The sequence below is a fragment of the Palaemon carinicauda genome, chromosome 30, assembly GCF_036898095.1.
Source record: "Palaemon carinicauda isolate YSFRI2023 chromosome 30, ASM3689809v2, whole genome shotgun sequence".
NCBI lineage: Eukaryota > Metazoa > Arthropoda > Malacostraca > Decapoda > Palaemonidae > Palaemon > Palaemon carinicauda.
Window position 1 is genome coordinate 64,288,056 of NC_090754.1, and position 20,440 is coordinate 64,308,495.

The following is a 20,440-nucleotide window of genomic DNA, read 5'->3' on the forward strand; positions in this document are numbered from 1 at the left end:
GGTAGTTTCGGTATGGTAGTTGTAGCAGTTCTCCCTGCACAATTGTTGGACATTTTTGGTATGCTGGTCACAGCTATGCTGCTCTCATATCCCCAGGTAAAGTCCGTCGTTGGGTAGGAACGAAGGGGTGGGCATCTTTGGTGGGGTCAAGCTGTGAGGCCTGCCAAAGGATGCACTCATTGGCCACATTGAACAAAAGGGCATCCTTTCTGAAATAGACACACAATTGGTAGACAATGCCAAGGAAGGAAGGTCTTAAGATTTTAAAATTGTGGGTTAGAAAATTTAGCCTGGGGGAAAAGAACTGTCACGGAAATAAGATGCTCACGAAGGAAAGGCGTTAAAGTAAGGGTGACGCCCCACCGAATCTGTCGCGTGCGTCCAACACGGCTAACCAGCCTCGTGCGTGTATAAGCATGTTCGTGTTTTGCGGGGTGTGGCCCAACCAGACAACAAGCGACGGTTACAAGACGGACAGTTCAGCACCACTAGTCGTTATGGAGGGAGCGGCGAATTTTTGCTCTATGACTCATTGCTGTCAACAAAATTAGAAGTGTTTAAGAACAGGAAAATCTGGAACCATGACATAAATTTAGAACGAGGAAAGAGTGGAAAATATGCAACACTCTTTCATAAGCTACGACAGCATCCATTTTTTGAATTTTGTCGGATGTCGCCAAAAACCTTTGACCTAATTCACGAGGGCATCATGTCTCGAATATCAAAATTTGATACCAATTACTGGAGACCAGTATCAACGGTGGAGAGACTTGTAGTAACTCTGAGGTAAGGATTAATGATTTCTAAATTTGTAAGGTTGCACTTTTATTTTATTCAATAAAAAAAAATCAGATATGTAAATTGTTTGTGAACTGAATACTATATAAAGAAACTTTTTAAAGAAAGGTATTTACCTACATGTATCCATTATAATATGATAATAATAATAAAAACTTCCTGAATTCTTTATCACAACCAAAAATCATCACTTTTGATATAGCTCAAAGTTGGGTAGGTGGTTCAATAGATGATGTCTGGCTCGGCTGCTGTTGTGCATCTAATTCTTGTAGCAAAAGCTCTTGAAATTTGATTTTTAGAAACATCTTCCTATTTCTGGGATATGACCGGAAGTTCGGTAACAAACTCCAAGAGAAGAGCAGATCATCATCATCTTCATTCATTTTCTTTGTCAGCAATTCAAGTTTTTTACTCTCAAGTGTGATCAATTCCTGTCGATAATCATCATCTAATTTCCGTTTGGCCGTTCGTTTTCTTTCATTGCTGCTACATACAGAGTATTGAAGCGCCTGCTTACTATTTGTAATTTTCTCCTTTTGCACATTCCGAGTTCCTTCCTCATCATCATCATCATTTTCTGGCATCATCTGACTTGATCCTGGGCTCTCATTCCGCTCTAGTTGTGATTCATCAAGGACGTTATCACAATGAGTTGTTCTTCCATTCATTATGTCACTGGGGTACTTCTCAGAAGAATAATGTGCATCATCTTCGCTAACATGTTGTCCAGGTGTTGATACGATGTTAGTGACTCGAGCAGGGGTTAACAATGTGTCATTTAAAAATGACAACTGACGAAAGTATGGCCAGTTTGAACGTGATATTACATCACTTGAATCTCCTGAACGAGGCTTTGGAATTTTGTTCAGCTCATTCCGTTCACTAGCCTTTTCATTTCACTTGGGGAAAACTTCTGTATCAAGGATTGTGAAGGATGTAAGCGAGGCTATATGGGAAACATTTCAAGATACATATCTCCCATATCCAACAGTGGAGATCTGACTGGAAAATTTTGCAAGATACGCATCTAAATGTGATTTTACAAATTGTTTGGGTAGCATTGATGGAAAACACATACGGATCAAATGTCCACCACTGTGAGGATCAATGTTTTATAATTACAAGCAATACTTTTCCATCAACTTACAAGCAGTTGCAGGAGCAGACTGTAGATTTACCGTGATTAATGTTGGTGCCATCGGTCGAGAAAGTGACGGAGGAATATTTCGAGGTTCATCATTCTGCCAAAATTTAGAGATGGATGCATTGAATATACCACAGGACACAAAACTTCCAAATACAGATGTGTCCCAACCCTATGTATTATTGGGAGATGAGGCCTATCCTTTACTAAAACACATAATGAGACCATTCCCACGACAGCAACTAGACGAAAAGAAACGCATCTTCAATTACAGGCTATCACGTGCCAGAAGAATGGTGGAATGTGCTTTTGGTATTCTTACGGCAAAGTGGCAGATTTTGTAAAAAAGCATAGAAACAGATATCAATGGTGCAATTCTAATAACCAAAACAACATGCATCTTGCATAAAATTGTATTAACACATGATGGATTTAAAGGTGTCGGTAGTAATCATACAGTAGATGGTCCTGAAGTAGACCTACGCTCCATTTGTAAAGCTAGGAGAAATAATGGTTACAAAGAGTGTGCCAAAAATATAAGGAATAAATTTGCTGATTACTACTGTACTCCAACAGGAGAAGTTGCCTGGCAGTATGATTGATAGATCTATGTAATGTTCTCGAAACTGTTTGCTGTAATTTCCATATAGTATTCACATTTTCTAATTCATTGTATACCAGTATACTAGAGTTTATGCATATCTAGTTAATTCTATGGAAAAGTAAAATGTTCTTGCATATAAATGTATCATTATATTCTAATAAAGGGCAAATTAGATACTTACTGATATCATTATTTTCCAGTTCTGAACTAATCTCCATTCACAATTTCTGGATCACACTCCTTCTTTATGATCGCGATGTCTGGGATCCCATATTGGCTGTCGCTGTTACACCACGGTAATTAATTCTTCCTTATGTTGACTCACCTCGGAGATGCACGTCTACTGCGACTAAAAACAAAATGTTTTGTTCCTCACACGTGCGGTCCTTTACATCACCCACCCGCATGCGCCGTGTGGGGCCACTCATATTTGAATTATGACAGTTGATTGAAATGCACAAAACGCTTAGCCGTGTTGGACCCATGCGACGCGCCGTGACGGATTCGGTGGGGCCTCACCTTAAATCTTTGCTCGAGGGGACTGGAGGGATTACAGTCTTACTAATCTCAGGTTATCAATGGTTACTTAAAATTTACAGGAAAAGCAGAGACGGAGACTTGATTTCAGAAAAGATAAGGGATTTAGGTTTTAAGAATTAGCGGATGGCCTCATATGCAGTGGCTAATCTCAGATGGTCAGGTAAAATTTTATGAGAGATAACTGCATCAAAAGATTTAGGTTCCGAAACAGGGTCAAAGATTTAATTGAAAAACTGGTGGGGATTGGAGAATATGAGGGACTAATCAACGCGTCTTCCAAGTAGGTTTTAATGGTAGTCTATATACTGGAGGTGAAGTTTAGCCACGCTGTGTCTCTTGGAAGCTCTGACAAACCGAGTGGACTAAGGAACTCATTTTTATAGGACAGCTTTTCCATAATCTCTTAAGGATTTTAAGATTTCGGGTGTAGTTCGAGAAGGTAAATTTACATGAGCAAAGGGGGTCAGTTGATCTGACAATTAGAAATACGAATAGTGATATCAAAGTGCAACATGTTTAAAGAGAGAGAGGTTGAAAAGTTATACATTTTGATATCAAACAGATTATATAGAATTGCATTCAAGTTTAAACCAAATATTATATAGAAAGATCATATAAATTGTTAGTAGCACTCTTAATCATAATATGAATTAATTCACTACTCATTCCTATTGTTTTGTTCGAAATCCTTGTAAGATTTCAGACAGTAATCACTTACAGTGTAGCTTCTTTGGCTTACTGTAGAGAGAACTAAATGCTCTTACCAGCTTTTCCTCATTCTAGCTGCATTGCTTTCTGGCTTTTATTTTTCTTTGGGTTTCAATAGTCTCTTCCTATCTTGTTTTCCTATTCTGACAACCTTACAGCAGCCTTCATTTATCACCTAAGAACAAACTGTCGAAGGAGCCTTTTGAGAAACTAGGAATAATTCTTTATGATCCCATTACACCATGTCACAATTACAATAGTAAGAATTAGAATAGAGCTAAGCTAAAATTAATTGGCCTTTAAATAATTGCTCATTTTTACTGTTGACTGTACAGCACTTGCATGCTGTTTTTTTTTCTTTTTTTTATTCTTGATGGTCCCTTACATCTTCGCACAACAATAGAATAATGATTCTTTTCATGATGATTCGTTGAGCTTCCGTGTTCTGTTCTTCCTGGATGGCATTCCCAAGTCTGGAAAATTCGCGGGGAATTAGACTAACCTGTGCTTGCGAATTTATTCATCCACACGTGCAATTTCACTTCCGTTGCAACATTTCTGCTCTCCACGAAAATTCCATTTCCTCTGAGAATTGCTTTGATCTCAGATTCACTTTAAGGAGAATTCATTTACTTTTATGTGCTTCCTGTGTGAGGTAAAATTGTCTTAAATTTACTTGCGCATTTTGTTTAATTGATGAATATTTCAAGTTACTATACTTTGAATTACTTAGGAATACACTGATTGCCTTTTCATTCTAACTACTAATTTAACACGTAGTGAAATATCATATTACTGGATATCTTCTCTCTCTCTCTCTCTCTCTCTCTCTCTCTCTCTCTCTCTCTCTCTCTCTCTCTCTCTCTCTCTCTCAAGGGGAATTCCCAAAGGGAAAGAAACATTGTTTCGTAATAATGTCCTGAACCTGAATGAAAATAGCTTCCTTCCAGGAATTGTTTTTATGTATTTTATCCCAAACGTTATTTTAGTTATTGGTTTCAGTAGACGCATCTCTTCATAAGTTTGAATATATAATTTATGAATGTGGTCCTGCTCACGCTCCAATACACAAATGCTTCATGAGCCTAATTGATGAATGTGAGTGGCGACTGCTTTTACGACTAAACCCCTTTTTAGAATGTTAAATCATCATATTTTCATCTTTTCATAATCCACATTGTTCACTATTAGCAGCAGTAGAAACGTACTAGCACCAAGGTCTTCATACCCGTATAGAACTCGAGTTGGTAATATTTCCCCTACACCCAACGAGTCTTTATGCTGTCTAATCATCCTAGATCGTCTTGAAAAAAATATAATTTGGTGCCTAAGGCCATGTGGTGAATTACTATCATCTTTATTGTTGGATGTCAGAATGTAAAGGAAATTTACGAATTATTGATTTTAGAGATTTGTGTTTTATTGTGTGTAGGCTATTTAGTCTATCGTCATGTATAATCAAGCATTTTGTTAACCAAAATAAAGTCGAAACAGCTTTCGTGTCTGAAGAAATCACTTCATGAGTGACATTGCTAAATAATAATAATATTAATAATTTATTATTATTATTTTTTTTTTTTTTTTCTCACAGTTTTTTTTTCAGCTGGTGGTATTTATAGTGTAGGGTTCCGGGTTGCATACTGCCTCCTTGGGAGTCCATCACTTTTCTTATTATATGCGCCGTTTCTAGGATGACACTCTTCTGCATGAGTCCTGGAGCTATTTCAGCCTTTAGTTTTTCTAAATTCCTTTTCAGGGATCTTGGGATCGTGTCTAGTGTTCCTATGATTATGGGTACAATTTCCACTGGCATATCCATATCCTACTTTTTTTCTATTTTCAGGTCTTGATACTTATCATCATCATCATCGTCGTCGTTGTTGTTGTTGTTAGATTCAAGTCTGCACTGTTGTTGTTGTTGTTAGATTCAAGTCTGCACTGTTGTTGTTGTTGTTGTTGTTGTTAGATTCAATTCTGCAAACCGTGAATTTAAGTGTAATCTGTTTACGGGCTAAAAAGCCCCAATAAGAAAAGCAGCCTAATTTGAAAAATTAGTTTATTAATAAATGATTAAATATAAATTTCCTAAGTGTCAAAGAAAAGAGAATAAGCGAATTAAATAATAGTAAAATTGTAAAAACAACGGATGAAAAACGTGAGAAAGTCTTATGGATAACCTTCTCAGCAAAATAAGAATACTTTATATGTATCATGATTGTACCATTTACCATTACCGATTTCCTATTTGATCATGAAACATTTCTTTAGATTTGCATAGCATTATGGTAGTAATGTTTTTCATGAGAGAACTACTGTGATTTTTATTTGTGTGTATTTCATCTCAAGATCTAGTTTTCTTAAAAGTATGATAGTGACGGTGGAATGAGCTACTTGTAAACATTGATTTGAGTTAACTTAGATATTTTGAAACTATTTAAACACGTAGGAGGAAGTGTTGAATGTTTTATTATTTTCAATGATCAGCATATTAGATTTTTCTCCCATCATAAATATGGATGTAGGATATTCAGTTTGTGTCATTTAGCGTTGTGATGTAACCTTGCATTTACATAGGATGGAAAAGACAGAAGTGGTGGGAAAACAGTGTTGTAGAAAGTAAGCGGGAATAGAAAGTGATGGATGTTGTTGTACGAGGTTCCCCCTCAGTTAATTGGAAGAAATCTCGATATTCATTTTCTTTCAAGTGTTTACGAAAGAAAATGAGTTCCATCTTGAGGTAGGATCATAGAAAACGTAATGAAAGTGAAAACGTCTTTTATTATGGTTGTGACCACTGAAAAGACAATATTTTAGATGTGACCATAGAAAAACGTAACTTGTGCAAAGTTTATATTATGACATTTGGTTCCTCATCTATCAGGAGGAAATAAAAGTAAAATAAACCTCGAAAAAATTGAAGCATCATCTGCTCAAGTGCAATGGCTTTTTTATTGGCTTTCTGTGAATACAGCTCGGGTATCTAGAAGAGAATTCATAGTAATATTGAATTATGACAAACTATACGAGCTTCCTCCTTTTCTACGATTGTTTTCAAGTATTTCCATTTATTTTCAAACTTTGAAATCGCCAGTTTTTACTTACTAGATATATCATAACTATTTTCCCTATTGGAGCCCCTGGGCTTATAGCATCCTGCTTTTCCAACTAGTGTTGTAGCTTAGCAAGTAATAATAATAATAATAATAATAATAATAATAATAATAATAATAATAATAATAATAATAACCATCCTTGTTTGTCCAATTCTAATGGATGACTTCCAATAAGTGTACGAGGCCCTGAGAAACTTGCAGCAGACCTTAGGAGTCTTGTTTGTGGGACCCCCCTTCCCCTGAAAATTTAGTTTGATGTTACCAGCAGGTTCCTAGGTCATATAAGACACCATTTTCGCTTGTTGTCATAGGCACAACCTGGCAGGTCTTTTGTGTGTGTGTGTGTGTGTGTGTAAGCGTTGCGTCTGCCAAAAGCCGATTACATTCATGGCTCAAAAAGTCGGGTAGGTACATTGAAGAATGTTCGGACATAACTGAAAAAAATTATATTTTGTTTATTCTCTTGAAAATTCATTCGTTCTATCAAGAAACGACTGATTTTTACATTTTATAGTCAGAAGTGTCACATTGGTATTTATAATATATATATATATATATATATATATATATATATATATATATATATATATATATATATATATATATATATATAGTTTTTTTTATTATAATTTTCATTACTATCAAAGTAGATTTCTTTCAGTCTCTCTCTCTACGACTGTCTGAAACCCTTGACAGTGAGGCATTTGTTGACTAAATGTTCCACTTATAGCACAGAAAGAAATAGGTATATGTTTGAGGCTCGGGGTGAAGATGGCAGGTTCATCCTTGCCAAGATCCTTGGACATGATGTGTCGTACAATGCAAGTGACATTTTTAAGTTTGTATCAGAAGCAGGTCTTCTTAATGCTATTTAACTTTTATAACATATTTACTTTTCTGGTTTTAATTGAATATTCTTTTAATGTTTATTTATAATAAACGATATCGGCGTCAATGACCTTCGATGTCAGGATGCCAGAAAACTTCAATTCTCTCTCTCTCTCTCTCTCTCTCTCTCTCTCTCTCTCTCTCTCTCTCTCTCTCTCTCTCTCTCTCTCTCTCTCTCGTGATTCAATATCCTGAACCTTCTGTAGGTATTAAACGTAGGCCTTATGTCAGTTTGTTTGGGTGCTGAGAGAGAATGTTGCCCATAGATAAGGTCAGACCGTTTATCATCCTGGCTTTGACACTAGTGGACGATGAAAGGTCATACGTAATTCGACGTTCTATAATGTTAGCCACTGATGGTCTCTTTTTGATTAATATTTGTGTGAAGATGTATCCTGAAACAGCAGTTCTATTTTGTGTTGATATTGTCATGTATTTTCATCTTGATTCTTGTCTTTTGATTTCCCCGATCAGACATTTCTTGAAAATTTTCTTCGTCATTCCTTACGTGCAAAAATCATATTCCCTTGCAACCTGGCTTGCACGAGTGTGTCCTCTTGTATTTAACTTGTTTCCCCCCCCCCTTTTTTTTTTAGAATAATTTTGGTATTTATCTTTACAGCATTTTCTCATAATTTTTTCGTCTTCATTTTTTATGTCTCCACTGTTGGCCGCTTTAATCCTTTTGAATTTTCTTCTGTTATCGTTTTCCATAATAATTTCCTCTATCTTCCAATTATTCCCAAATCTTGATACAATTATCCTTCTTTTGTTAGATTCATGTTACAATGCATATTGTCACATTAAGGTTAGTCTTTCTTCTTCCATTCTATGGTTTTACTCGACAAAATTCATTATGACATATAGTTTCTATAAATAATATATATATATATATATATATATATATATATATATATATATATATATATATATATATATATATATATATATATATATACATATATATATTTATATATACGTGTATATATTACATACATACATACATACATACATACATACATACATATATATATATATATATATATATATATATATATATATATATATATATATATATATATATATATATATATATAAATATTCTCCATCGGTAGCCACCAATAAATATATACTGAATATACTGGATTTTTATCTGCTTGTGTAATCTATAAGTATATGTTATACATATGTAAAGTATATATATATATATATATATATATAATTATACAATATTATTATTATTATACAAACTTATACAATATTGTTATTATTAGCTAAACAAAAATTCTAGTAAGAAGAGCAAAGGTCTACAAAACCTAGGCCTCTAAAAGGGAAAATAGCCCAGTGATGGAATGAAATGGGAATAGAATATATGAAGTTATACATACATATATATATATATATATATATATATATATATATATATATATATATATGTATATATATATATATATATATATATCTAGCTAGCTATAACCCTGGTTGGAAAAGCAGGCCATCCTTATTTGTTCAACTTTGTTATTTATATTTACTTATATTTTTATTTTTCTACTATGGTTGCAGTTAGGCTTGATTATTATATATATATATATATATATATATATATATATATATATATATATATATATATATATATATATATATATATATATATATATTATATATATATATATTATATATGTGTGTGTGTGTGTGTGTGTGTTTGTATGTATGTGTGTGTTTCTGTTAAAATTGCACCTTTGAAAGAAAATTCTTAAACGACCTTTTCACACATAAATGTTTGGAATATAAAGATGAATTTGTTGTAAATTTTAATTTTCCCCTTTGCTCATTTCTCTATTTTTCTCTCACAATCCTCTAATTCGTCAGAGAGAGAGAGAGAGAGAGAGAGAGAGAGAGAGAGAGAGAGAGAGAGAGAGAGAGAGAGAGAGAGAGAGAGAGAGAGAGAAAACACGACTGAAACGTAGCTGTGTAACTCAAAATATCCCAAGACATGTACCATCATGTTATTATGAGATGTCATATCGCCTTCCTTTCACGTTGTTGATCCCGTCTCAGCCTGTCACTAGTCCCCAGATCCACCCATGCTTCGACTATTTCGTGTTCAAACAAGATGTTAAAGTCCTTACCTGAGATGTCGAGAAGCTGGAAACGAAGAAAAACACACACACACACACAAACACACACGTGCACAAACACGTGCGCGTGCGCGCGCGCACACACCCACACACACACACACACACACACACATATATATATATATATATATATATATATATATATATATATATATATATGTATATATATATATATCATCGTCATCATCATCATCATCGTCATCATCATCATCATCATCTACGCCTATTGACGCAAAGGGCCTCGGTTAGATTTCGCCAGTCGTCTCTATCTTGAGCTTTTAATGCAAAAATTTTCCATTCATCTTATCCTAATTCGCGCTTCATAGTCCTCAGCCATATAGGGCTGGGTCTTCCAACTCTTCTAGTACCTTGTGGAGCCCTGCTGAACGGTTGGTGAACTAATCTCTCTCTTGGGGAGTTCGAAAAGCATGCCCAAACCATCTCTATCTACCCCTCATCATGATCTCATCAACATGTGGCACTCTAGTCATTTCTCTTATATTTTCATTTCTAATCCTGTCCTGCCATTCAACTCCCAGTATCCTTCTGAGGACTTTATTTTCAAATCTACTAAATCTATTGGAGATTGCTTCATTGTCATACCATGACTCAAGTCAGAGTAACACCGATCTCACTAAACTGATATATAGTCGGATTTTTATATGTAATTTCAGGTTGTTTGATTTCCAAATTGTCTGATTTATTTTTTTCAATCTTTCCCTAAACTCTACTTCTAAAGACCCTGTATTGGAGAGCATAGTTCATAAATACTTGAATGATTCTACCTCATTAATCCTTTCTCCTTCCAATAATATTTCATATTCCATTGAATACTCCATTCTCATCATCTCTTTTTTTCCATTTATATTCAGCCCAACCTCGTGTGATATTTCATGCATTTTGGTAAGCAAGATTACGAATCCTGTGGTGTTCTGCTAACAAGGACAGCATCATCAAACATACTCAAGATCTGCTAAATTCCTATCACCAATCAAGTCCAATCCTTTTCCACCATCTCTTGACTGTTCTACGCATTACAAAATCCATGAGGAGGATAAACAACATAGGTGACAACACATTCCCTCGGAGTTCATTGGAAATTCATTTGATAAGACTCCATTAACATTAACTTTGCACTTGCTATGCTCATGAGCAGACTTAATAAAATTTATATATTCAAGAGGAATTCCATTATAACATATGACTCTCCACAAAATTGGCCGTTGAACACTATTAAAGGCTTTTTCATAGTCCACAAATGCCATATAAAGGGGTTTTGTAAATTCTACGCATTGCTGTACATGTCTCAAAATGAAAATTTGGTCATTGCAACTTCGAGCTTTATTAAATCCTTCTTGTTCATCTTCCAGTTTTTCATCAATCTTACTCTCCAGTCTCTTTAGAATAAGCATACCTTATATTTTCCTAACAACTGACGTAAGTGTAATTATTGCAATCAGTCTGGTCTCTCTCTCTCTTTTTTCTCTCTCTCTCTCTCTCTCTCTCTCTCTCTCTCTCTCTCTCTCTCTCTCTCGTTTCCTAACTCCCATTCATCAGGTTTTGCCTCTTCATACCAAATTCTACAAAATAATCTTGTAAGTAGTTTGGGAGTCATTTCATTTTCGGCGAGTATCATCTCTGCAGTTATTCCATCGTATCCCGGGGCTTTCCATCTTTTTAGTTATTTGACGATATCTTCGACTTCACATGCACTGAATTAATTAATGGGCACATCATGGTCTTCATCAGCTTCAGGTATATCAATCAAATTATTCCATTCATATATCCCATTCATAACCTCACTAAAGTGTTCCATCCAACGTTGTCTTTCTTCATCTTTTGCTGGTATAACAGAGCCATCTCTCTTTTTGATGGGTATATGCTTCTTCTTTGCCCCAGTCGAGATTTCATTAATAATTCTATGAGCAATTCTCACACCATAGCCAGTTGCTAAATTCATATATATGTATATATATATATATATATATATATATATATATATATATATATATATATATATATTATGTATATATATATATATATATATATATAGTTTTATGATAATTTATATATATATATATAGATCCACATTTCTTGATTCATATAAGCCATAGATACCTCTTATTATGGAATTAGCTCTGCGTTGGAATCAGAGACCCAAAGGGGAATTAATTTTATGAAAATTGCTTCTTGTTGACCAAAGATTCGAACCCAGACCAATTTCAAACTGGGATTACACTGACATTGTCTTGATCACTAGATCACAAAGAGTGTTCTCTCGTTATGGTCTTTTGCTAAAGATAGTGTCGCTGTAACCTTGGTCTGGGGTCGAACCCTTGGTCGACTAGAAGCTATTATTACGATTAGCGAATTACGTAGATTTCCGAGCTGCAAAACTTGCCTGCTTTATATTAAGTAAATCAGATACACACGAGAATACCTCAGATATCTGAGAAAACATACGCAACTCCCAGACGTTAATATATATAAACACTGAATATCTAAAGGTTTCTTTACTTTACGCTCAAAACAAAACTGGGTGATTACTTTACCTTTAACGGGAACTATACTAAAATCAACCTTTTACTTCGGTTCTTAGTCAGGGATGCGAGCAAGGTATTGAAATAATTATTGGTGATCAAAATAATACACACGTTATAAAAATATTTTTTCCATAAAAATAACAGTTCAACAGTAATACCAAAAATAATCACTCAAAACTTAAATCTGAACTAGACCTTAGTCTTAAGACAAAATATCACTTCAAAAATAATACAATCACTTGTTTCACTAGAAATTAATATATGAAAATAGTTAATTTTGATAGATAATGAATAAATTACACTTTTAACACTTTTAGAAAAGAAATCAGAATTACACTTACATTCACTTAACTGTTACTATTACGTCCTTTGGGCTCACACGAGGTTACCGAATGATTTAGCAAAAGAAATTAATTTCACTGCATAACCTAATTACACAGGGCCAGTTACAAATAAACTTTACCTAATAAATTTACTTATAATTCTCACTTCACTTCACTTCCAAACACAAAAATAATAACAATGTTTGCACAAGTCACACTGTACATATGTTGGAGAGGAAAATTGATGGATGGCTGAAGAGGTGCTGGCGAGAGGATTATTGGATGTTGGCTCTTTCGGAATCAGGCTGGATCTCTCGTGTCCATGCAATGCTAGGTCCATTATATGTAATCTTAATTCACTCTAGAAACTTCCAGTTCATCATTCTGGAAGCGTGGGGTTTGCGGCGCCAGTGTTGTCAACTTGCTAGTTTTGAAGTACGGTTCCATCGTCGCCTGATGAAGCAACGCTCTCAGCTAACTCCGCACTTCCTCTTGTAACATGAAGAAAAAGGGTAAACTTTAGTCTAGATTCTTCATGCATTATCCGACCACGTGGAAACATGACGTTATCCTTAGCGTTTATACCTCTTGTTTGTCATGCAGCATACCTTTTAACAAGTTACATAAGACTTCGTAACATAACTACGTGAAATAAAGATTTAATTCTTCAAAACATAAATTTACATATACAGAACTGAATGAAAATACAAAGAAATGAATGACGACAGTCTTATGTAATTTACATATGTTTATTTAATCAATATGAAATACATGAATAGAATGTTCTATTCTCACGAAGATCAGCCTCGTTAGACTTTCATTATAAGGCTATTTCCCCTTTGGGATTTTGATCTGGATGTAGAGTGAATTTGATAATAAGAGTATTTATGGCTGATGTGTGTGTGTGTATGTATGTATGTAAATATATATATATATATATATATATATATATATATATATATATATATATATATATATATATATGTATGTATGTATAGTTATATATGTATATATTGTGTGCGCTCACACATGCGTGTGTAATATATATATATATATATATATATATATATATATATATATATATATATATATATATTATATTTATATATATACATACACAAATATATATATATATATATATATATATACATACATATATATATGTGTATATACACATATATATATACACATATGTGTATATATATATATATATATATATATATATATATATATATATATATATATATATATATATATATATATATAAATTCTGTGCGCGCACACGTGTGTGTTTGAATTTATGTATGCATATTTCCGTTAGCAGAAGATTCCCATATTCCCATATATCATGCAGATTTCATTGTAAATGCTAAAAATAGCTATGTAGACTATTACTTATAAAGGATATCATTTGATTTCCATGCCAGTCAAAGAAGTTAGTCTTGAAGTTTCTTACTGGTGTAAATCCTGCTTCTGACAACATAACTTTTTACAGGTCAGGGAATTTTCCTTGAATGGAACTGATTGAGTCTTCCATACTTCAGTTTGCCAAAGTTATTTTTCTAGAATTAGGAGATTGTGGTCTTGGTTTTTTCGTCTGCATTTTAAATCGATTCTTGAGTCTATATATATATATATATATATATATATATATATATATATATATATATATATATATATATATATATATATATATGGTAGGCCACATAGGAAAAATTGAAAGATGTGTATATACAGAAATGCTCTACAGTTTCGTCCGCCACTGGACCTCGTTCTTGGAGCGTTTATTATGAAAAGAGTAAATACACACGTTTGTACATACAAGAAAGTCTTCAAATCATAAAAAAGTAAAAATATACTATTACTACCCAACAGGCAAAAGTCACTTGACATGGGGATAAATCCAATAAAAGTTGAAATTACAAATTAACAGGAAAACAAGTAATGGAACATTCGACATACACTTAAGTAAACAAAGCAACCCATAAAAACTATTGAATAACATTTCCGAATTTGTACTGACACTTTATGCTGTGTAAAATAAAATGATCCAATTTATATATGCCTGGAGATAAATTAGAATTCTTATTCCTACTATAAAATATACACGCTGCTTCACTGATATTTCTTTCTATAAAATCAGTGTTTTTGAAAAAAAAATTATGAGTGTTGCCAATATACTGGATAATTGTATATGTGACAGGCCGAGAGATGGTTGTGACTCAAAGGCAGGTTGAAAGCAACTGAGTAAATTTATTATAGAATACTCCTTTATATACAAAAGCTCAAAGCAACAAGAAATTTCATGTTTAAAAAACAGACACTGTTACAGAGGAGAATAGCAGACATGTTTAATCTGGTTCATTTTAGTGCGAGGGAAGAGCGAAGATACAAGCATTATATATACACAAAATGAACTATGTACGATCGTGTGACATACGGTTGGTACATGGCTCCCCCCCTTAAAATGACATACGGTTGGTACATGGCTCCACCCCTAAAAATGACATACTGTACATGTTAAATAGGGTGCCCTGATCTAGAGAGGCGAACGGTAGGCGGGTCATCTGGCTGGAGATAAGCAGGTTTTAGACGATCAATGGAGACCCAGTCTTCTTTTCCACGAATGTTTAGTAGGAATGCTTTCGGACTGCGTCGGATCACAAGGAAAGGGCCCGTGTAAGGGGCCGTTAGCTGTGGCTTGCTAGTGTCGTTGCGCAGGAAGACGTGTATTGCAGAGTGCAAGTCTATCGGTATGTGATGCTTCGCTGGGGGCTTGTAAGTCTGGCGGCATGGAGTAAATTTTCCCACGACGTGACTTATGCGCTGGAGATCGTCGGAGGAGGTTGTAGAAGGAAAAAATTCGGCAGGGACGACCAACGGGTCGCCATACACCATTTCAGCTGCCGAGACGTCGAGGGCGTCTTTAGGAGTGTTCCTTAGTCCCAGGAGGACCCAGGGAAGCTGAGTAAACCAGTTGGAATCCTTGCAGCGGGACATCAAAGCTGCTTTGGGGGTGCGATGAAAACGTTCAACCATTCCATTGGCAGCGGGGTTGTAGGCCGTTGTGTGATGTAGGGTGATGCCCAGGAGATTCCCTAATGATGTCCACAATTGAGAGGTGAAAGTGGTACCCCTGTCAGAAGTAATATGCTCAGGGATACCAAATCTTGCAATCCATCCAGAGAGTAAGGCAGATGTACATGAGGCGGACGTTTCAGTTTCCATGGGAATGGCTTCAGGCCAACGAGTGGAGCGGTCGATGACGGTAAACGGGTAACGGTGTCCTAGTGATGTGGGTAGGGGACCTACAACGTCGATGTGAATGTGTGCGAAACGACGCTGAGGTTGAGGAAAGGTGCCCACTCCTGAATCCGTGTATCGATGTACTTTGGAAGTTTGGCAAGAAGTACAGGCGTGGACCCAATCCTTAGTATCCTTAGAAATGCCGTGCCAAATGAACTTCGTCCTCAGCAGCTGTGCAGTAGAACGGAAACGAGGGATGTGAAAGGCCGTGAATGAAATCAAACACCTGCCGGCGCATTGGAGCAGGGATCCAAGGTCGCGGGCTACCAGTACTGACGTCACAGAGGAGGGTGGTGTTGGAGTCTTCGAGGGGGAAGTCTTCCCAACGGAGGGACGTGCAGGATGTCCTACATGCTTGATACTCTGGATCCTGTTGTTGAGCTTCAGCCAGGGTGTTGTAATCCAATCCCAGTTGAATGGCAGCCAACGTGTTTCTTGACAGGGCATCGGCAACGGGATTCATTTTCCCAGGGACGTATTGAAGGGTGCAATTGTATTCAGCCACGGCGGAGAGTTGTTGGCGTTGATAGGCGGACCAGGCGTCAGATTGTCGAGTGAAGGCGTGCACCAGAGGCATGTGGTCTGTGTGAATGACGAAGTGCGTACCTTCTAGGAAATGGCGAAAGTGACGGACAGCCAAGTGCACCGCCAGCAATTCGCGATCGAAGGTAGAATAACCCGATTCTGCCTTGGACAGTTTTCTGCTGAAGAAAGCCAATGGGCTGGGCGAGCCGTTGACCACCTGCTCGAGTACTGCACCAATAACGACGTCGCTGGCATCGGTGGATAGACGGAGAGGGGCATGTGAGAGCCGCAGTAGTTAATAGGGCCTTCTTTGCATTGCAGAAGGCCGCTTCAGGTCCTTTGGCTTGCCCTTGAGGGAGGCGTAGAGGGAAGCAAGAGTGGCAGCAATGGCTGGCAGAAAACGGTGATAATAGTTGATCATGCCCAAAAATTCCTGCAGAGCTTTGACGGTCGAGGGCGCGGGGAAGTCCTGAATGGCTGCTACCTTCTCAGGGAGGGGATGGAGTCCTTCAGGAGTGATGCGGTGCCCTAAGAACGACACTTCATTGGCGCCAAAGGTACACTTGTCGTACCGGACTACAAGACCGTTTTGTTGCAGGCGGTCGAGCACGATGCGCAGGTAACGGAGGTGTTCCTCTTTTGAGGAGGAGAACACAAGTATGTCGTCCACATAACATACATAGAAGGGGAAGTCCCCTAAGATGCCATCCATGAGACGTTAAAACGTGACCCCAGCATTACGAAGGCCAAAACAGGAGTAATTGAAGGTGTATGTACCAAACGGAGTGGTGATGGTGGTCTTGGGGATGTCTTCTGGGTTCATAGGCACCTGATAATACCCCTTCAGGAGGTCGAGCATTGAGAAAACCTTCGCTTTGTGCAGGTAGGAGGTCACGTCAGCAATGTTTGGGAGGGGGTAGTGATCCGGTTCTGTTTGCATGTTCAGGCGCCTGTAATCCCCGCAAGGATAGAGGGAGCCGTCTTTCTTCAGAAAGATGTGTAAGGGTGACGACCATGGGCTGGAGGCCTTTTGGCAAAGGCCCATTTCCTTCATTTCGGCAAACGTCTGTTTGGCGGCTGCCTATCGTTCTGGTGCATGACGTCTGAATTTTGCGAAGACTGGAAGTCCCGTCGTCTTGATATGGTGATAAATACCGTGCTTGGCAGGAGCCGTGGGCGTTTGGTGAAGTTCTGGATGGAAAACTTCCGGGTACGACGTAAGGAGGTGGGCGTAGGCACCCGTGGGTGCGCTGATGTGGAGAGCGAGGTTAGAGGGGCCGGGTTGAAGAGGTGTCGACAAGTACGAGTCTGCGTTGACCAATCGTCGGTGGGCGACATCGACCAGAAGGTGGAAATGAGGGAGGAAATCCGCACCGAGTATTGGCTATGTGACATCAGCAACGAGAAACTTCTAATTAAATGTACCGTTTTTGAACGATAATGTGAGGTTCTTGTAACCGTAGGTGGGTATCGCAGATCCGTTGGCAGCTACCAGGCAGACGGAGGGAGACTACGTCGTGTCCTGAAGAGTTCCCTTGGCAAAAGAGAACGACAAGCACCCGTGTCTACCAAAAATCGCACGCCCGTTCTTGCATCATGTAAAAAAAAAAGATTAGAAACACGGGAGGCCACCGCCACGACCCATGGCCTACTTACACAATTTTTGGCCACTGACAATCCTTGGCACATTCGCGGTTGCCCCGAATCTAAAGTGGTAGTAGCAAAACTGCGGTGAATGGGAGGTAGTAAGTGGCTGTAGAAGTCGTTGGTTAGGGCGCGAGCGAGTGGTGGGTGGCTTTGTTGCCGCTTCGGCACGTCACGGGGTAGGCGTGTATGTCCTACGGCATTCACGTCGGCTTCGGGTGACGTTGAATAGGCGTCCTCTTCGTCAGGGATGGAGGCGTTGATGGAGGTTTTGAAGTGACTGTCCATAAGGGCGTCGTCTTTGGTCATCAAATCCTTTATGGGTAAACTATCGACATCGGGTATGGCAGCGCGTATAGGTCCGGGTAAACGGCATATCCAAAGGGCACGCAGTAGGTTCACCTCTCGAGGAGAGCCGTCTACGGCAGGTTGCAGGCGAGCGATACTGGTCATTTCTCTGAGGGCGATTGAAGCCCTTTGGTCCCCCAACGGTTGTTGCGAGAGCTGAAAAAGCTTTGCTATAAGGGCGGCTGGCGTCGGCGAGTACTGCTGTAGAAGGTATGTTTTGAGGGCATCATATGCTGTTGGGGTGTCTCCTTGTTCACAAAGCCAGTCGGATATTTCCGGGAAGGTGTCCTCGGGTATCACTGCGAGAACATAATCTGCTTTGGTGGTTGAGCGAGTCACACCCTTGATGCGAAACTGGACTAATGCGCGCTGAAACCAAGGAAACGCCTCTCCGCTGGCGTATGATGAAAGTTTCAATGGGGGAGTCGCAGTAATAACATCCATAGAGTCCTCCATAGTACCAATGATGGAGGGGGCAACGGGGGGGGGGGGGGGTGGAAGGCGGGAGGAGCGAGTCGACTTCCAGGGTCACCATTGTGACGGGCCAAGAGAAGGTTGTGACTCAAGGCAGGTTGAAAGCAACTGAGTAAATTTATTATAGAACATTTTTCTTTATATACAAAAGCTCAAAGCAACAAGAAATTTCATGTTTATAAAACAGACACTGTTACAGAGGAGAATAGCAGACATGTTTAATCTGGTTCATTTTAGGGCGAGGGAAGAGCGAAGATACAAGCCTAATATATACACAAAATGAACTATGTACGATCGTGTGACACACGGTTGGTACACATATATTAAGATGTACACAAATGGTATTGCTTTTTTTATTTGTTCTTATATTATACTTATGATTTGAAATTCGGTAATCTAATGATTTCCCAGATTGTCCAATATAAAAATGTCCACATCTACATGGTATTTTATAAACTAGACCTTCATTACTGTCAGGTGTGTTACAAATTAGAGTTCTGCCAATATTATTCCGATAATAGAATGTAGTATTAATCCCCAGCAATCTAAGACGAGCGATTATAGATTCAAAATTAGGATTGTATGGTAGGGACAGAGAATTGAGTTTACTTATCCGATTCCTATTGAGTGAGTAAAAAGTTTTTCTTACAAGTGTCAAACATTTGTCTATGTCGTGTGCGCTCAAAGTTTTTTGAAAACCTATTTGATATATATTTCTAAATTCTTCGTCAATATATTCGTGACTCCACATATTGAGGGCTCTTATGAACATAGACTTAGCTTAACGTCTGATTTATGACATGAATAGTTATCAATTATAAGATTATTTGTGGATTTTCTATATATCTTAAATTTAAAATTAGAGTTCATAGTTGACCTTATGACTGTCACATCTAAAAATGGAATAACACCATTGTCTTCTTTTTCGACGGTAAAAGTTATGGAGGGGACTAGATTATTGAGATCACTTAAAATTTTATGAATATCAGAGCAAACTTTCAGTATAGCAAATACATCGTCAACCTATCTCACCCAGAACATATCGTCTAATGAAATTGCTCTAGCTATTCGACTTTCGAAAAAGTACATATAAATGTTTGATAAAACTGGTGACAAACAATTACCCATCAGCATTGCATATTATTATTATTATTATTATTACTATTATTATTATTATTATTATTATTATTATTATTATTTTTTTTTTTTTTTTTTTTTTTTTTTTTTTTTTTTTTTTTTTTTGTAAAATCTCCCATCAAATTTAAAACTGGTGTCAACAACACATAGTCTAATTAAGTCCAAGATTACATGGTTAGGTAAAGACATAACATGTTTGTTGAGTTC

At 37.1% G+C, this 20,440-nt stretch overlaps 1 protein-coding gene and 1 pseudogene across 1 annotated transcript in view; one reads left to right on the top strand and one right to left on the bottom strand.

Annotated features, from left to right (window-relative positions):
- Positions 1 to 20,440, top strand: part of LOC137623819 (U-scoloptoxin(19)-Tl1a-like) — a 192,497-nt gene that overhangs the window by 109,525 nt on the left and 62,532 nt on the right. The gene's annotated exons all lie outside the window — the stretch shown is intronic.
- The window catches only part of LOC137623586 (uncharacterized), a 22,541-nt pseudogene continuing 3,194 nt past the window's right edge, over positions 1,094 to 20,440 (bottom strand).